Source organism: Mustela lutreola, chromosome 7, assembly GCF_030435805.1.
Source record: "Mustela lutreola isolate mMusLut2 chromosome 7, mMusLut2.pri, whole genome shotgun sequence".
Classification (NCBI taxonomy): domain Eukaryota; kingdom Metazoa; phylum Chordata; class Mammalia; order Carnivora; family Mustelidae; genus Mustela; species Mustela lutreola.
The window spans coordinates 141,286,720-141,300,558 of NC_081296.1; the positions used below are offsets into that span (position 1 = coordinate 141,286,720).

Here is a 13,839-nt window from a genome sequence, read left to right on the forward strand (position 1 = left end):
GCATTTGGGTTTTTCTTTTATTTCCATCCTGGTCAACATCAACCAGGTATTAAATAGTTATTTACTGAATTAACTTCTCCACTAATAAATCCAGAGGGGAGACAAATGGCTACAGAAGTTGAATATCTTGTTTCTTGTAACTACAAGGGCTTTAAGGCTAAGACATACCCAGAGGTGGAGTGCCTGGGTGGCTCAGTGGGTTAAAGCCTCTGCCTTCGTTCAGCTCAGGTCATGATCCCAGGGTCCTGAGATCGAGCCCCGCATTGGGCTCTCTGCTTAGTGGAGAGCCTGCTTCCTCCTCTCTCTCCCTCTGCCTGCCTCTCTGCCTACTTGTGATCTCTCTCCGTGTCAAATAAATAAATAAAATCTTTAAAAAAAAAAAAAAAAAAAAGACTTACCTAGAGGTCCCTATATAAAGATCAATACCCAGCAAATGTTATCTCATCAATTTCTCAAACCATTTGTTTTCCAGCTGACTGGGGGGAAAACATCAGCCAATAGCAGAAAAAGCCTAGCTACTGAATTAAATTACAGACTTAAAAAAAAAAAAAAAATCACTCTCGGGAGGTGGGGGAAGGGAATCAAAGTTCATTAGGTCTTCAGCAACCATTTCATTACTTGACCTACTGAAGACTCATCTAGAGTAGTAGCGCGTCAGCGCATTTTTATTAAGGATACCATCATGGCGAGAACACAGAGCCAGCCATGTGCTGGGACAAACAGTAGTTCAGGAAGCATCCCTAGCTCTGAAGAGGCTGGTGCCATGGAGAAAGGCCACGTGTCCACACCCCTCTCGTGTCTTCTTCATCATCCACTCACGGGGGGGCCTGGCATGTTTGCTGCGGGGAGGGGCAGTAGCTTTTTTCAAGCCTAGGGCATTCATTTCTATAATGTCTTGCTTAAAAATTGTTTACAAAAAGATACAATAAAGGCGTCCTCCCGGGTGCAGAAAAGCCCCCAAAACAGGGCATACTGCACTTCCCTAAATGGAGGATTTCACACACCATGGCCTTAAGTTCGCAAACAGGGTTTTGATGAAAGCCCCTCAAATACTTGTGATGATATTTACAACTTCCTTTTATATACAAAATAAGCTTAGATACTGACAAACATTAAAATAAAGGCTAAGCTGCAAGATAAATCCCCCACCACGAAGAGTTTCCCAAACCCTTTGGGAAAGGTATACTGGGAAGAACCGGCGGACGCAGGCTCCCCACAAGTTTCATGTCTACTTCCACAGTGCTAGCAGATCCCAGAAGTCACGTCTTCAGAATTCCTTCACCGACCCGACCTTTGAAGGCAGGTAGTGGCCGAGGTCTGCACCATTCCCACCCTGACTTCCACATCCATTCAGTGTTCACACTCTCGCTTCTCTCTTTTCTGATTTTTTTACTTTAGATACTTGCTCAAATCCACTCCTATTAGCAAATTTTAAATTTGTTAGACAGTCAACATGAAAACAAATAGTTTAAGAAATTGACTAGGTAACACAGTATCCACTCCAAAAAAAAAAAAAAATCATATCCATACAAACTCGGGGCCCAACATAAGGACCGGGTACTAAAAAATACGGCACTCTTCAAAGACAACTTAGTTCAACTCCTATTAGCATTTGTTCTATTTGTCACTAGAACGAATTTCAAATTTTATTTAATGTGGACAGCTGTGCTCTTATGTTCTGAAGAATGTAAGGGTAACACTTCAGTGATAAGTTGTTCCTACCCCAGAGAGAAGGAGCATGATATTATTAGTAAATGTGATGGGGTCGTACCACAGTTCTATAGGCTGGTAAAAATGTTTCCTAGGCCAAAGGATTTCACATGATTTTCTTTTTCTTTTTTTTAAGATTTTATTTATTTATTTATTGGACAGAGAGAGAGATCACAAGTAGGCAGAGGGGCAGGCAGTGGGGGGGCAGTGGGCGGGAAGCAAGTTCCCCACTGAGCAGAGAACCTGATGCGGGGCTCGATCCCAGGACCCTGAGATCATGACCTGAGCCGAAGGTAGAGGCTTAACCCACTGAGCCACGCAGGCACCCCAATCTCCTTTTTCAAGAACAAAGAAGGCGGCTCTGTATAATAAGTAAGCACAGTGAGATAACTCTGAAGGGCCCACAGGCATGCTCAACTCCATTCCCATTAGTCATGGCCAAAGAGAAAGGAAAACTCTGCAATCATTCCTCTGCTACTATAAAATTTTAATATTTTCCTATTATATTATAGTCAGCATTTGTTAATAAATTTCATCTAGTATTTATTCTAAAAAGTTGTCTCCCTTTTGTACTTTCGGTGCTACAGGGAAACTTCAAGGTAGGCTGACCCAAAGACTGTCACAAGTGTGCCCGACAGAAGCATCTGAGTTCTTCTCTTCTTAGAGTTCGTATATTCAAAGACCTTTATTAATTAATCTGTTGTCTGCTGCTGGACTACCTTTAACGAGGAAACTGCTGGCTTCGGTTATAAGGAAGACACAGTTCGTTAGGATGGTGGGCAGGGAAAGGAGAGCCGGTGTGTCAGGGGACAGGCTGGGCAGCCACGGAGGAGGTTCCGTTTTTCAACCAACTTCTGACTCTGACTCAGTCATTCTACCAACCGGAGGGCCAATGAAACACGTTAATGGTTATTAGGTTATAACACCAAGAGAAGTCTAGGAGAATGCACCAATATGCATTTTTTTCCTTTTTTTTTTTTTTGTTTACACTTACTAAATGTTTGGGATTTCCATGAAACAGTAAGCAGCACATCTTTCTGAAGCACATCATATCTGCAAACTAGTAGTCTATGCAAATGTGACCATTTTTATTTATTTATCTTTTTATTTTATTTTCAAGAAAAGAAAGAAGTGCGGAGCTTTTTAAGATTTTCTCAGCTACTCTCCCACTAAAAGCAGAAGCCTGGGATGCAGTAACTAAAACGAAATGAGAGAAAAATTTAAACCGCATCGCACTTACCTGTGAGCACATAACTGTCTATACGAGAATGGGAAAATTCAAAGCAAAAATACAATACTTGAGAAAACTATTCAAATGTTTCAATGTGTAAAAGCAAATAATTTAGTCAGAGATTAACATCAATTAATAGCGCTCTATGTTTCTCGCTGGGGATTTAGAGACACTAGAGTCATACAATTCTTTTTAAGGGAAGAAAAAGAAGTATACTTTCTCAACTCAACTTTGTACTCTAGAACATTGTTACTCAAAAAATAGATAAATAAAAATGTTAAGAATGATGGATTTAATAAGATCCACATAGGACTGTCTAGAAAATAAAAGGTTTTGTGAGTTTATCTGGTTTGGTTTTCTGGATTTTTGTTTTCCTCTGATGAAAGGAATTGATTCAGAGTTCCCTGAAGTAGAGAGTCTTTAGAAGGCAAGTGTACATTTAGAAGGCCAAGAAAGAGTCATGCCACTAACAGGTCTGGAAAACTGCTCAGTGACGCCTCCCTCGTCTGAGCAGACACGAGCCAGTAGGAATGCAAAAGAGAAGAACCTCCCAGCCGACCTGACAGAGAGCACCCTAGCACCATCACATAGTATTGCCATTAAAAGAAGTGTTTTAAGTGCCCCAGGGTTCGGATTGTGAAGCTGAACAAAACTCAAAAGACAAGGGATAGCTGCTACAAGACAAAAGCCAAACAAGCTTGGCCTCACAGTAACCCTAGAACTTAATTAAGGCTTCTGCTAACAACTGTCCTACTCAAGTTCAATCAGGAGCTGATGCTTACTTAAGAGTGTTTAAAATACCATAGGACACACAGGGGTGGCACAGAAGGTGCGTGTCTCTATTGTATACAGGCACTCTAGAGGGGAAAAAAGTGAATCTTGAAAAACAACTTCCAAGCTGAGGTGAAGACCTCAGAGGAGAGGGCACTCCTACCAGGCCCAATTTCTCTTCCTTCAGAAAGGACAGGAGCTCCGGTCATGGGACGTGCCTGCAGAATGCTCGTTGTGCCACTAAGCAATTCTTGATGCTTCCAAATATGCTACACTCTCAAACACGGTTTTTCCATTGTGTTGCTAATAGAAGACTTGGGCTTTTCAAGTGGCTACAAATTACAGAGACCTAAAAATCCTCCTGGATTTCACTTTATTAAAGAACAATACTGGGTTTGACCAAATAAATGCTACCAGGGAAGTGTCCTAATGCACTTTAAAAACATGGTCAGAGATAATAATTCCTCGATTCCTCTTACGGAAATTCAAGGAAGGTCAAAGACAGTCAGCCACTTTGAAAGCACTGGACCAATTACCCAGTGAGCTTTGGAAAAGAAGCCCTCAGCTCTGCACAAAGGTTTACTATGGGGGAGATACTCAGATAACCTTGACCGTCCTTTGGAGGTTGCAGTGCTCTGGAAGAGTGAACTCCTTAGGCAGTTTGCTTCTGTTTCTGACAAAGCAGCAGGTTAAGAAAAACCCCCAGATTTTTACTGCAGCAAAACCGAAGAAACCCACACATCCCCAAACCATTTGTTTTATCTGAATTTAAGAGTTTAACATATTCTGGGCACCGGTGGCTCAGTGGGTTAAGCCTCTGCCTTCAGCACACGTCAGGATCCCAGAGTCCTGGGATCGAGCACCACAGCACCACATCGGGCTCTCTGCTCAGCAGGGAGCCTGCTTCCCCTTCTCTCTCTGCCTCCCTCTCTGCCTACTGTGATCTCTCTCTGTCAAATAAATAAATAAAATCTTAAAAAAAAAAAAAAGAATTTAACATATTCTAACACTTGAAGCTTGTGGAGATGTCTCTCTCAATCTGAATGAAGTTGTTATTTTTCTCAATAGGAGTATACCCTTTCATAGCTGATGAAAATGTCTGAGAAGTGTCCACTGAAACATTAGAGCAGACCCAAGGTGGGCCTGGGGTTCCTACCTGGGGCTAGTAACCAAGGGGAACCACTCTGAGACCATGATAATACCCGTATCAGGAAGTACATCACCCAACCATCTCCGTTTTTCAGAAGTCTGCTATTCCCAGTGACACACTAACGCACCCCAGTTAACACAAGTTGAGGTATAAACACCCATCAGATTTTAAGAAAGATGTAGAAGAATTTTTGAAACATATTTACTATGGAATGAGAACATAAGTAGGTGACAAAAAACCTTATTATTATTAATTTAAGTAGCCAGGGGAAAAAACCTGAACTATTTTAACTATAAAGACAACAATGCTGAACTCAGAAATCACAGAGTAAAAGCTGCCAGTTTCCCTTCCTCTCCAATGCCCGTTTCTGCCTCCCTGCAGTAAAACAATGGAGAAAAAACCAGGGAGGAAAAAACACAGGGTCTAATTGTGGTAAATCCAAATATCCCTACAAAGAGCAGGTCTTCTAGGCACACGCATCTGAGCGGCGCTCCCTCCCCCCACAGGACTCTGACTCACCCACCAACTCACCTTCTTCCACTTCGAAGTTAGTAGTAAATCTTGCTTTTGAGTCCGACTTGAGGTATTCTCTCAGAACCTAGATTAAAGTAATTATGAACTTTAGTATACTAAGGCTGTTTTCGAATTCTGAATCACATACAATTATACCTCATAATATTAAGGGGGGGAAATCACTGTTATAAATCACAGTTATGATTGTAACCATGAAAGGATAAACTCTACCTCTAAAACCCTCTTTAATTGGTCATCTCTTCATGCGCAGTGCAACGCACACTTAAAAGAAAGCCAACCAATAGCCACTCCCACTTCAACAAATTCTTCAACCCAGTTATTCAAGCTCCAGGCAAATTGCTGATCTAGGGCCTCAGCCCTATCCTCTGTTCAGGAAGTCTGAGGAGAAACTCAGGAACCTGAGTGTGTATGAAGGCTTCCAACAAAGTGATTTTTGATGTGATCAGCCTGTCCCATGCCTACGGGAACCACTGCTCCAAACCAGTGGTTCTCAAAAGGGGGTGACTTTATACCCCAGGGGATATCTTGCAATGTCTGGAAATATTTTTAGTTGTCACAACAGGGGGAGGAGGTACGCTACCAGCCTTTAATGGGTAGAAGCCAGGGATGCTGCTAACCCATCCTACACAGCACAGGACAGCCCTCCACTGCAAAGAATGGTCCAGCCCCAAAAGTCAACAGTGGTGAGGTTGAGAGACCCTGTTCCAAAGCAAACAACTATTGTGATCACTTAGAAATTTTACAGTTCTCACAGTGGTCATTTCAGATAGGCTATAAGCTCCCACTACAGATACGAACATTTCCTGTGACTCTTAAAGCTTATTGTTACTTAAAGGAGTATATACGTTTGCCTCATATTAATCATATGCAGTATATGTACTCATTCTAAAAATACTAAAGTAATCAGAGTATACATCCTTAAGAGCCTTCCAAGAAACTAATTTTTTGAAGTTCACTGAGGTGAAACACTATGTCAAACTATGTTAACCCCTCAAAACTTTGTTCCCAACCATATAAAATGGGAGCTAAGACCAATGAATTGAAAAGAACCAGAACTTAGTTTCCCTCACAGATATTCCCCTTTCCTAATAAGGACAAGAGGATGACGTTCCTCTTCCCAGCCTGTCATCCTAGATAGTAGGAGTCCCATCACTTATGCAGCCAAATATACAGGCACTTCAAAATCCACTTTCGCTGCACTCAAAATGAGACTTCTGAGGGCCAGCCATGTCCCCACACAGAGCAGAACAGAGCTTGGTCAGACCCTGCCGCAGGTCATTTCTACCCTACTGCAGTCACACGGTATAGATATCAGGAAGAAACCATGGGGGAAAGAAACCTACGAAGTCAAGAACCCCAGATACTAACCCTTGCAGATTTCACATGATTGGTCTACCCACTGCACCCACAGAATAAGGACATAAGTACAGAAACCTATAACACCCAAAACATATGTTTTGTTTGGTCAAGCTTAATTAACAAGCTATAACTGCCTAATTACATAATGAAGACATACCCGACAGCTGATGTGCTCCAGGAATCTAGCCGGGTACGTGAACAAACATGCAATGTTTAAGCTCAAATGAAAGGCTAGGCTACACGAACACACTTAGAAGATTCCATCAGAATGAATCCTTTCTGACTGGCTATTTCCCTGATGTGGCATATGAGTTTATATTCTAATTATAGACTGATTTCTCCCTCTTCTGAAGGCTCAGTGTGCAAAGCAACTAGTTAAACTGAACTCAAGCAGAGCCCCCCAGGCAGTGAGCACCGGGGTGGGTGGCAGGCGCTGGTGGGCAGACTGGCATTCATGTCCCGGAGCACTGCTGGGGGCGCTGGCGGGGGAGGCCGGATCTGGGTCAGAGGCGGTGTTCCCATCTGGAGCCCCTACCCCTGCTCCAGGAACTTCTGCAACCAGCCAAATCATTAGGAAGCTTTACTGAGCCCTGTGCTCATCCAAGGGTAGGGCTAACATACGTTCTAGATTTAGGATGCCTGTGAAACCAGGTAGAGCCCATCACTCCTCCACGACAGAAAGAAGACCACTGGGGAAGGCAGCCTCAAACACAAACCAAAACACTGCGGACCTGGTCAAAGAGGACTTCTTAATACCCATTAGGGGCTAGGAGAACAAAGGAGAGTCTTTTTGTTTTGTGAAGCAAAATAATTTCCAGGCCTTCCTTGTCTTTTGACAAGAAAGGAACAAAGAAGAGAAGGCCTAAAAATTACTAGGGAGGCTCAAAAATATTAACACACAATATGACATCTACTTAACCCAACCTCCATTTTTCTAGATTTAAATCAGTCTTCAAATAAAAATTCATAATTAAATTTCAAAACATAAACACTTTATTTTTTTTCCTCTCGCCAGTAAAATATATTCTGTTCCAAAAAGGAAAGGTTGCTCAATTTCCTGTCAAAAGCAATCCAGAGGCCACCTACACTGTAAAAGCAGCAAGGAAGAAAAAAAAAAAAAAAAAATGCTGAAGAAAAGCCTGTGTGTGTGGGTGTGTACTAAGTGCAATGTAACTACCACTCTGGTTTTTTAAAAGCTTTTTTTTCCTTGATCATTCGGAGAAATATGAAAATTAGTGTAGCTGCTAAAGAGAAGTTTGTCCTCCAACCTACCTAAGGAAAACAAGCCCTCTATGATGGATTTCGGTTCCACAAGAGAGAGAGGAATGGGTGGACATTCAATGCCTGACCCATGAGTCTTTGTTCTCACAAGAAAGGGCAGATTCTACCAGACAACTTACATGTCATGTTTTCAGAGAGGGAAGGCTGCTCTGAAAATTAACCTTCTCCCCCTGGCTACCCCTTCTTGCCCCAAACCTCTGGGGGCTAACCACTCACATAACCTGCCTAGATTATGGTTTAGTATAGCATCGAATTCACCACTCTGCAATTCCCCTAACTCTATTTATTCTTTCTGAAACTCTAAATTCTAAGATAGCAATCAACCAGCCCAACACTTTTTATTAAAAGCCTACTGAAATATATTCAATGCAAAGGTAGATGCAGTGTAGTGGAAAAAAAGAGAGAGAAAGAGAAGGAAAGGTTGAATAGCTCACCAGCAAACTGAAGATAAAAGAACAGAACATACAAAGTCAAAGTTAAATACAGTATTATCACTGAATTGTAAGAGTAAAGGCCCTATTTCTAGAAATCATACTTTCCATGAGAAGAAGTTTGTCATAATAAATAATGAGCAGGGAAAAAAACATCGTAATGATGGTAAATACTTTTTTTAATTTTTACTTTATTTTATTTTATTTTACTTTACTATTTTAGTTTAGTTTAGTTTAGTTTAGTAGGCTCCGCACCCAACATGGAGCCCAATGTGGGTCCTGAACTCACAGCCCTAACATCAAAACTTGAGCTGAGATCAAGAGCCAGATGCTTAATAGACTGAACCACCCAAGTGCCCCATGAAATGAAGGCAAATACTCTAAAATCAGCATACCATAAGACAAATCGAGATGTGACAGAAAGCCTACTCTATGGGGCAGCAGCACAACAAGACAGCATGAGAAAGCAAACTTCTTGAAGCATACAAATGATCTGCCCGATAAGCTAACATTTAACTACTACGTCAACTAACAAGAGGGGCTTCTTGTATGGGCCAACCAAAAAAAAAAAAAAAAAAAAAAAAAAAGCAAGATTAGTTAGTACAAGTAACATTATTTCTCAGAACCACTTGAGAGTAAGTAGCCAACAGGAGAGCCTCCAGAGTTTAGACAGTAGTTCCTATAATTAAGGACATTCTACAAAACTGTCATTGTGGCCATGAAAATCATCAGAATTACACGGAACCATCATCTAATCCACAGACCGGATCTTACACTCTCCAATTACCCCAGGAATGTCCATATTAGTAGAAGGACCCAATCCATCCAGGATCTCACACTGCACTTAGTTTTCACATCTCATTAGTGTATTTCAATCCAGAATTCCTCGCTTTCCAAGACTTTCATGACCTTGAAAACTGTGAAGATTCCAGGCAAGTTCAGTAGCATGTTCCTTAACCTGGGTTTGTCTGATACTTTCTTATGATGCGCCTCCAGTTGTGAATTTTCAGCAGAAATGCCTACTAGGAGGTGCTACTTTCCCCTTCTTCCCTTACTGGTAACGTCAATTTCTATGCCTTGATATTAGGGGGGACTCTGTCAGATTTCCACTACAAAGTTACTCTTTCTACTTTGTAGTTTGTAAGTACTTTGTGATACGATACTTTCAGACTATATAAATATGCTACCAACCAACATTTGTGTCCAGTGATAATTCTTAGCCAAATTAATTATTTTATAATGGCTGCCAAAAAAAAAAAAAAGCGATTTCTAGTCTAATAACTCCTACCATCCTAGAAGGGGGAAAAATGGCATTTACAAACCAAGATCTGGGCATGCTTATTGCAACTGGGTTACTGCTGCTCCTAGCCAGGAGAGAGGAGCACACACAGACGGACAAACACGTCCTTCTTTATTTCTTTCAATATCTATGTATATTGCAGACCAGGAGTTCATAGAGATGCCCTGAACTCCTGCCCAGCTATGGGGTCTTTCTAGCTCTCCTCTTTCCCTTCTCTGTAACAGCAGTAAACGTGGCTCTCTTAACCCCACTTTTCTTTCTTGGACTCAGCCCTCATGTTACCTAATGCTACCCCAACCTCTGATCTAGTATCAGAAAAAGCCCACTCTCTCTAACTAGAGGACCAGAGTAAGGGAAAAACCCAAAGTGACAAAAATGTTATTAGAGACTGTACAGGATGCCATTTTTGCAGAGCCCAAATAGGCAGAGCTAAAAACACACTGTTTACAGATACACTCATTTTTAAAAGCAAAGGAATGCTGAACGTAAAATTCAGGACAGTAGTTACCTCCAGAGAAAGACAGAAGAATAGAATTATAGGGAAACACACAACTTCTAAATACTTGATTGTGTTCTAGTTCTTAGTGAGACTCTACAGTAAGCCCTAAAAACAAGTTCCCTGGCATACACAACTATGCCTCACTAAACCACCAGGAGATCATCAGCAGTCGCAAATTTACATTTAAGATCTGAGGTCTAGAAAGGTTACGTGTGTTGCCTGGGGTCACACAACTAACAAGCAGGAGCTCAGACACAAACCAGGTGGACCTCTGTCTACTGTGCCCTTAGCTATTCCTCAGGTGGAAGAAAGATGGGCAGGAGAGAGAAGCTGTGGTTCTAAGGCTAAGATTCCTGTGCCTCTGAACCATTTCCAGACTGGTTTTAGGGTACAGGCAAGTCTAAGCCCAAAACTGGTGGGGGGCGCGAAGGGGGGGTAAAAATCTTCCTAAGGGCAGGGAGGGGGGAAAGGCACAACTCTGGGTCATAATGAGTCTGAAAGAACAATAAAAACAATCCTTTAGAGAGCATTTCTAGCACATTCCATAGGCTACAAATTCTGGCTCAAGTAAGCCTCTCAGAAGACTCTGGCAAAATCTTATTACTTATAGTTTTGTTCTGTTTTGAAATCGAGAAATTGGGGAGAGAAGACCAGCAACCCATTCATGAAGTTCCAGGGCTCACCTGGGCAAAGACTAAATAGGGAGAAATTACTCATCACCTAGCACACTTTATGAAACATGAAATGAGTGACAAAATGGTGAGCCCTTTCAAAGAATTTGTATAATGGGGTACTGAGGCAAAGCAACAATACTTCTCTGAAGGAAAGACGGAACATCCTGGGAAGCTTAAACCCCACTCTGCTACCTGGCTGTGGTTTAAAATTACTAAAACCCCAAAAAGATGGATCTCCATAAGAAGGAAAGAAAAAAACATATTAATCTTCTCAAAAAATCAGATGTAACAGCATTCTAACTGCACTTCTGGTAGAATTATCTCCAGAGACTATTAGTGATTAATACCAACTCATACAGCCCAGAAAAGTCCCATGATCAGCACTAACGACTCTGTGATCTCAGTTCAAGCTTTCTCTTTCGTTACGTGGAATATGTTTTCCCACTGTTGACTTGCAAGCAGTGGAGTATACATTGAAATCAGCAGAATTTTTGGCCTAGTCTCCTTCCCAACTCCCTCAAAAACCTGCTAATAAATTCTACGTCCCCTTTCCTTTTCTTTCCAAAGAGCAAAAATCTAGACCTAGCCCAAAGACTAAAGAAAATACCACAGAACAAAAGAAAACAAAGGACGTGTGCAAGATGGTACAAAAATAATTCAAAACTCATGCAAACTTTGTGCTGGAGCCCAAAACTGTCTATAATACATAAAGTTTAAGAAATGCAAAATGGTCCTGTAAAGACAATAATCGAATGAGAAGCACACAAAAGGATAAACCCTATTAGATTAAAAAAAGAAAGCCATTTAACAGGACTCTCCAGGGCGGGGCTTCCCCCCCACCCCCACCTCAGCTTTTTAGTTACTTTCTTTATGAAAAGCAATCAGGTGCTGTTGAAATCAGCCTCTGGTATTAAAAAGACAGGAAGTTATTCTGAAGTGTTTCTATTTATTTATTTGACAGGGAGAGAGATCACAATTAGGCAGAGAGGCAGGCAGAGAGGGGGCGGGGAAGCAGGCTCCCTGCTGAGCAGATAGCCTGATGCAGGGCTAGATCCCAGGATCATAACCTGAGCCATCATGACCTGAGCCAGCCAAAGGCAGAGGCTTTAACTCGCTGAGCCACCCAGGCGCCCCTCTGAGGTGTTTCTAAATGAAAATGACAAAAAGAATAAATTAATCCATAGGTACCCTTTTCTTATACCTTACTTCATTCAGCTTACATCATTGCAAGGTGAGCAGTAATTAACCTTGAGAATTTAGGGACAACAGCCCAACTTTAAAAGAAATTTAGAATTTAGAGGCGCCTGGGTGGCTCAGCCAGTTGAGCATCTGACTTGATTTCAGGCTCAGGTCATGATCTCGGTGTCTTGAGTTGGAGCCCGATGGCAGGCTCTGCGCTCAGGGGGGAGTCTGTCTCTCTCCCTCTGCCTAGCCCCGCTCATGCACGCTCTCTCTTTCTCTAAAGTAAATAAATCTTTTTTAAAAATTTAAAGAAATTTAGATTCTAAAAAATATGAAAAAAATGTATTACTCCTTTAACGTTGGAAAGGGGAAAACCCTGAAACATATTAAAGCGTTTACTTATAAACTCCCAGATAATGAATTTGGGGCAAAAATCAATATGGCTATTTAATAAATAAATCCTCCCCAGTTCACCTAATTTAGTGATACTGAGATAACCCCCTTAACAAGGGACAGCAGGACTTGAATTTCTAAACATTAATGGATCTGACAGCTCATGAAGACACAAGAAAAATGTTCTTCCCCTGGAAAGTACATACAATGGTCCTTTGATCCCAACTCGTACAAACTACTACTTACTCTTCCTTTCCCTGAAATTCTAAACACAAAAGTGAGAAATAAGTCCTTTTACAAACTAATTACCTTCATCTTGAGGCTTCTCCAACTCAAAGTCACTTCTATCTACCCATTTGCTTGAGCCAAAAACCTAAGAGTGATTAGGTTATGGATATAACCTAATCCTAAAGGAATGGATATTCCTTTCTTCCACAGCCTGCATCCATTCTGCCAAGACCTATAAATTCCGCCTCCTGAAGAGCACCCTGAATCCTCTCCTCTCCACTGGCGACACACTGGTCCAAACCACTATTATCTCTCAACTAGACAACTGCCCCAGATTCCTCATTAATTTCTACCCATGATCATTTTCCACATAGTCAGAAATGACTTTTTTAAAGGTTAAACTACGTATCTTTATTCCCCTGCTGAAAACCTATCAGTGGCTTTCCATATCCTGAAATGTCAAGGAGTGTGAAAGGTATAAGATTTTACTCTAAATTCCAAGCTAATAAGTTAGGCTGTCAGAGGTGTATAGATACCGCAGAGGACACGAGACACGTGGCTCAGAGACAAAGGATTTCATTACTCACAGCAGAAGCCGTAGCCCAAGTACCGGCTTTTTTCGTGCCAGTTCCTTACGTCCCAATTCTTACGAGTTAACACCTGCACAGCAGTGGGTTGTGTTACAGAAGAGTAACCCTGAACTTAATGAACCCAATGGGCAGTATGCCTGCCTGAACTTTACTCCAGAAGGAGACGTTGTCCTTATTATATAGACAGTAGTGTGACTGACTTTGCTCTGGAGGGAGTCTTCTAAGGCTGCTGACTATACAAATCATCCTTAAAAAGACAGTCTAGAACAAAAGTTGTCAGTCGGAAACACAGGACACATGGAAAATTGTCTCCCAACATTAGAATAAAAGCCAAATTTCTTATCATAGTCTACGAAACCTATATAATTGGTCTCCTTCTCTTCAATTTCATGTTGAACTCCTGTCTCTTCAGCTTACTATGCTCTAGCTCCACCGCCATCTTTGGTGTCCTCAAATAAGTCAAGTTCTTTCCTGACTCAGGATCTCTGCATATGCTGTCCTTTTGT

The 13,839-nt window shown here is 41.5% G+C and overlaps 1 protein-coding gene across 2 annotated transcripts in view; it reads right to left on the reverse strand.

The window, feature by feature from the left end:
• SIPA1L1 (signal induced proliferation associated 1 like 1) overlaps positions 1 to 13,839 on the reverse strand; it is a 362,171-nt gene that overhangs the window by 279,181 nt on the left and 69,151 nt on the right. Inside the window, exon 3 of one of the 2 annotated variants that reach the window (XM_059182927.1) lies at positions 5,394 to 5,460. The exons of the other annotated variant lie outside the window; for it this stretch is intronic. The gene's annotated coding sequence lies outside the window, so the exon portion shown is untranslated. The remainder of the gene's footprint in view (positions 1 to 5,393; positions 5,461 to 13,839) is intronic. 2 annotated transcript variants of the gene reach the window in all.